This window comes from Elephantulus edwardii, unplaced genomic scaffold, assembly GCF_000299155.1.
Source record: "Elephantulus edwardii isolate Elephantulus edwardi_28Jun2011 unplaced genomic scaffold, EleEdw1.0 scaffold00126, whole genome shotgun sequence".
Taxonomy (NCBI): Eukaryota; Metazoa; Chordata; class Mammalia; order Macroscelidea; family Macroscelididae; genus Elephantulus; species Elephantulus edwardii.
Genome location: NW_006399876.1, coordinates 3,385,562 through 3,391,595, shown reverse-complemented (window position 1 = coordinate 3,391,595; position 6,034 = coordinate 3,385,562). Strand labels below are relative to the sequence as shown.

General features: G+C 60.5%; 1 pseudogene; it reads left to right on the top strand.

Moving 5' to 3' along the window:
• Positions 1–5,251: 5,251 nt before the first annotated feature.
• Positions 5,252–6,034, top strand: part of LOC102868957 — a 21,238-nt pseudogene continuing 20,455 nt past the window's right edge.

Below are 6,034 nucleotides of genomic sequence, written 5' to 3'. Positions count from 1 at the left end.
TCTCTAATCTTGTCTATGAAAGTTCCTGCCTTTTGGAGTTCTAGTCTCTAATCTTATCTGTGAAAGTTCCTGTGTAGGATCAGGCATTTTATAAAGAACTTGGTCATGATTCTTTCTAATAACATTTCACCCTCCTCAAGGCATCCCCCTATTGCTCCCATGAAGGAATGAGGGCGGGAGGAAGAGAGACCAAAGGCTCCTCCCACAGGTCTCTGACCCCTGTCTACAGGAACAGACCTGGTGCCCCACACCCACACCTGGAAGCTGTCTCTGTGCTCTGGATCTGACCTCAACCTTGGCCTCCCCCTCATCTTCCACACCCACGCTGGTGGGAACTCTTCCCAGAGTCTGTTCAGACACCAGCTTTCTCACCAGCCAGGCTCACCTGCAGGGTCAGGACAGGTGTGCGCACCTGGGGCTCAACTGTCCTGTAACTCTGCACTTCCTTGGTATTCAGTAGAGGGTGTCATGGGCTTCAGAGAAAAGGATAGAAGGGAGGAGGAGAGGAGGGGAGAAGGGAGAGAAGGAGAGGAAGAGGGGGTGAAAGAAGAGGAAGAGAGGGGAGGAAGGACGGAGGTAAGGGACCAGGAGGGAGGAGGCAAGGTCCCAGAGGGAGACGGGATGTGGTGGGGAGGGCGAGGGAGGGGAGGAGAGAGGAGACGGGATGGGGAGGCAGGGAGGAGGGGAAGAGAGGCGATGCTTGAAGAACAGACAGAAGCTGCTCTTGGCTGGGATTCACCAGCTCCTTTGAAAAGGAAACGTCAGCCAACAGGGACCACTGCCAACCTCCCGGTTCTCCAGCAAGTTCAGTCGCTTCCCAGGAAGAGTGAACCCTCTGCCCTCTGCTACATAAGGAAACCCATGAAGACAGGTCCTAGTCCCTCTTCCCATCAGCCCCTCAGGTGTCCCGGTCAGGTCAATGGGGGCCAGTGCCCTGCGGAAAGCCCCCAGCCCCAAACCTCAAGTCCTGGGTGAGTCCACTGATGGCTGGTGAGACCTGAGAAGACAGACTTGCCATCACCCTGTGCCCTCCGTCCCTGCCCACACTGGTGCCTGGGGCTGAGGTGAGGACACGAGTGACACCACACTACACTCTGTAACCTCCATGGCATCCTGGCCACCTCCCACCTCTCTAGGGTCCAGGTCTCACTGCTCACCACACTCCCTGTGGACGCTGACTGGAAGGACAGACCTCATCACAGACGACAGGGGAGGCGGCAGAGCTCAGCCTCAGTCCCACGTGCCCAGCACCTGAGAAGACACCCACAGAGGGAGCTCACAGCTCCCACCCTCCAGCTGTCCACGCGAAGGTGTTAGGGTCCCATGCACAGGCCTGTCTTGGCTCCGAGGATGCCACCCCTGCACTGCCTCCACCAGAGAAAGGGGGCGTTCCTCCTAAGCCCCACCTCGCCCCGCAGTCACACACACCCTCTCATGGACACACATTCACAATAATGGACATGGTCACACTCACAAATACAAGGATACACATATTCACACACTCACAGATACACCCACAGGCACACATGTGTACAAGCTCACATTTGCACACGTCCACACACATTCATGTTCACATGCATACCATGCGCTCAGACACTGCACATGCTCAGACATTATGCACGCAGAGACACACATCTGTGCACACATTTACACAAGAATACCACCACACACAGAGGTACACACGTGCACGTAAACACATCCACCCTCACGGGCACAGTGTGCACACAGACACATGCATACACTCGTACTCACACCTCGGTATATCCACACACCCAAACACGCTTACACACACACACAGCCACACTTTGTCACACACACTTTGCACACCTTGTAAGGAGGAGCCTGACCTTAGACCTCATGCCCGACAGAGGCTCAGCGAAAGAGTAAAGACCCTCAAAGAAATGGGATGACGAGGTGGCTGCAGGGGCGGGGCCGTTTCCTGTCTGCTGTTCATAGGCGGGTGGACTCACAGTCAGTTCAGCGGCACCTGACACCACCACACACATTTACCTGTATCCACACACTCACACCACCCCGTGTCCTGACGGTGCACAGCCGGGGAGCCTCACCATCCACAGTGGCCATCCAATCACAGCCCACCCCTCAAGCCGTCCTCCAGCCCCTAGCTCCTGGCAGAGACTCAGCGTTCACATCTGTGAAATGGGGACACAGCATCTGCTCAGCAGCATTCCCAGGCTCTTCAGAGAGGGAGGGTGGGGATTTACCCGTGTCAGCTGCTGTGGACGAGCCCCCCAGTGTATCCTTTCCTCCCAGAGGTCCCTTCACTCCCCCTATTACTGTTAGATGTCAAGTATGACTCATAGCGCACGTCTGAATTACAGATCTGAACCCTGTCCTGTCCTGCACCATCCTTACGATCTGACACACCCAGCCCCATCGCGGCAGTCACTGTGTCCGTCCACCTGGTTGAGGGTCTGACCCTCCACCTTTCCAAGCATGATGACATCCTTCTCCAAGAATCAGCCTCTCTTAGCAACATACCCAAAGAAATGTGAGACGAAGCATCATCATCTTTGCCTCCAAGGGACAGTCCGGCTGCACCTTCTCCAAGACACACCTGTTTGTTCTCTTGGCCGTCCATGGGACATTCAGCTTTCTTCTCCAACACCACAGCTCCAAGGCACTGAGTCACCGAGCAGCTGAGGGCAATCCTCCTTGTTACTCTGCCGGCCACCTGAGGTTACAAAATGAATACAAGGGTTGCTCAGAGCTCCTCTGTGTGTGTGTTGGGGGGGGGGGGGAGGGGCGCGCTGCTCAGCTGCCTGGGAAGAGTTAAGCACAGGCAGGTAACCAGCCAGGCCGCCTCCCTGGGTCACCCTGCACACAAACCCTGCGGCCTGCTGGCAGCCGCACGCTCTGAGGTTTGCAGGCCCGGAATCTGGGCCAGAGCAGTACTAAGTGTGTTAAGAGAGGCGGAAGCTGGACTGCTGTGCAGAAGGCAGACGCCTCAGTGGAAAACCAGAGACGGCCATCAGAGGCACTGAGACCTGCCCCTGTCCACGTCCTCACTCCTTGTGAGAAGCCCCCACGTTACCTGGCTGGAAGACACCTGGACTGTGGCAGCTCTGGGTCCACCACGGCCTATGTGGCGCTCAAATGAGACTGCACAGAGACAGGTGGTCCTCTGGCCAGGGCTGGGGAGAGCTGGCCAGGTGGAGTTGGGGTGTGGGCTGGGCAGGGCTGAGCTAGGCTGGACTTGGCGTGGCTGGGTGGGGCTTGTAGGGACTGAACTGGGCAGGATGGGGCTGGCTGGCTCAGACTGGGTGAGTCTGGGAAGGGTGAGGGGGTTGAGCAGGACGGGGCTGGGCTGGCTGAGACCGGAAGGTCTGGGTGGTTGGGTAGGGTGGGGCTGGGCTGGATCTGGAGGTGCTGGGCGGGGCTTGTAGGGCAGAGTGGGGATGGGCGGGGCATCGTGGAACGGTGCTAGGTGGATCTGAGACGGGTAGGGCGGAGCTGGGCAAAAGAGAGGATAGTGGTGGAGGAGTTGTGGCGCTGGGCTGTTGATTGGGTGGGTTTGAGAACAGGGAGGGGCAGGGCTGCCTGACTGGGTGGGGCTGGTGGGACAGGGCAGGGCTGGGGTGGGGCGGGGTGGGGTGAGCCGAGGAAGGCGGGGTGAGGCTGGACATAACTGGGTGAGGCTGATTTGGTCCCTAGCACCGGGTAAGGCCGTTCTAAGTTCTGTGTCGTTTTAGGGTATGTGCTGCTGAAAGGAGGGCTAAGTAGGGCTGGGTGGAGCTAAGGTGTGGAGGAGTGAGGCTAGTGTGAATGAGCAAGTGATGGTGGAGGGGTCAGTGTTACACTATGTGGGGTAGGGCTGAGCGGGGACGGTGGGTGGGCAGGACAGTCAAGTGGCAGGAGGCGGGGAGAGGCCGGCCACGGTGCGGAGACTGAGCTGGTGGCCCAGGACAGTGGGTAGGAATATAAGATGGGCTTCAAGCCCAGCTCCCTCGAACTCCGTGACCCCAGGTGATAGCCCATCGTCCTGGATCTGCCTGGTGTGACACCACTTGCTGCCTGGCCTGGTCCTGCCGCCCAGCTGTCCTGTGCTGGCCGCCACCGCACCTGCAACAGGAGGGAGGTCCACGCCATTGAGCGGGATGGTGGGGCTGGGCCAGCTCCAGGCGGAGGGCTAGTGAGTGAGTGCTGGTCGTAGACCAACACCCCACCCCACCCCGCCACTCCCCGGCTGTGGGACAGAGACAGATCTTCCCAGGCCACAGGCAAGGACAGAGGCGTGCGTTATCCTGGGGCCAGCACAGTCCAGCGCTTCAGCCCCCAGCGTCTTCCCTGGGCTCTTCCTGCCTGGGGTGAGTTTAGATGGTGGGGGTACAGGAGTCCTTTGCGGGGACGTCTAGGTGTCCCTCCTCCACGTGGGAACAGCTCGGCTCGGATCTCAGCCTCCCTGCGTCGGAGGGGGGCGGGGGGAGGTTAGATAACACCCCGCGTGCACGCAACTCGGCGCCGCTGCGGCTCGAACCAGGTCGGCCGGGCGCCAGGAGGCAGCTGCAGCGCCGGTCCTGCTGTGGCCGCTCGGGCTGCGGACAGACAGACGTGGGCGCAGCTAGGGCGCGGCTCTGCTTTGCACCTCTGGGGCCGAGCGCCCCACTCCACTGCGGCGAGCCCCCAGGCGCTGGCCGGCCAGCCAGCTCCCCCAGGTCAGCCACACCTGCCCGCCGCCTCCCGGCCTGGTGACGTCAGGAACCCTCCTGTCTGGACCAGCCCCGCGCGTCTGCCCTGGAAGCCGCAGAGTCGCGGGGAACAACCTGGCCTGGGGGGCCTGTCATTGCCTGAGGTTACGTGTCCCGGGCACCCACTGGGACAGTGGCGCGAAGAGGAGGGCCGGGTCCAGCTCCTGGAGGACCCCAACGCGCTTCCACATGCCATGCTGCACGGTGAGTGCCCAGCGCGCCACCCCCGCCCCCGCGAGCGCGGCAGAGTCGCATCTGCTGGCACTGAGTGCTCCCGAGCGATGCAGAGGCGGGGTCCCCTGCGCGCCAGGGGCATGGGTGGGAGGGGCTGGCAGCGGGCAGTGGTCCCAGAGCACCATCCCGTCCGAGCGCTGCAGGAGTGCGCGTGTTTCCGCTGACTTCTACAAAAGTTCCCTGAGGGCTGGCGCCCTGGCCAGCCAGTTCTCAGCCGTGCCTGGCACCCTTGGTTCTCATGCCACCTGCCAGCCCCACAGGGCACCCTGGCCCCAGGAGCACAGGCACACAGGGGTTAGGAGGGCGCGATGCTGCATTGCACCCGCGCCTCCGCGGTGGCCCAGCTCCGAGCTTCAGCGCAGCAGCTGAGGGTACAAGGAGCCTGGACTTCGGGGTGTAGCCTCCAGGGCTTTGAGCAGACCTCAGACACCTGCAGTTCCTTCTGAAGCCCCTCTCCTCGTCTGCACCTGTGACTCGGAGCTGCTTTTTTGCACACAGTTTTCTAACATCCAGACTTCAGAATGGGTCTTTCTGAGTGCCTGATAGAACACAAGCAGAATAGAGGTGACAGCTCAGAGCCTGTCAGGGTGGGGGTTGTAAGTGGCCTGGAGGACTTGAGGGGAAGGTGGGGTGAGGACAGGGGTGGGGGCAGAATCAGCACCTGCAGGGCCCACATTGCAAAAGGAAGTGGGCAAAGCCCTGGGTGGATAAGCCCCAGGACACAATCTTGGAACCAGATGCCTTTCGGAAGGCCAGTGGCCATCCTGAGATGGCCAGACAAAGGGCTGACCCTCAGGTTAGGACTTCTGGAGTCGTGGTGGTGGGAGTAGCTGGCCTAGAGTCCTGGCTCCTGGCAGTGGGGGCAGGGTTGGGGGGCTGACTCTGCCTGAGATGCAGGGTCCTGGCACAGGGGCTGTGGGGCAGGGAAGGCAGATCCTCAGCTGGAGGCCAGTGCCCTGAAGGCTCATGGGAAAATCAGGTGTGCCCACTTGAAGACAACAGGGGGAGATGGGAAAATCAGGTGTGCCCACCTGAAGATAACAGGGGGAGATGGGAAAATCAGGTGTACCCACCTGAAGACAGCAGGGGGG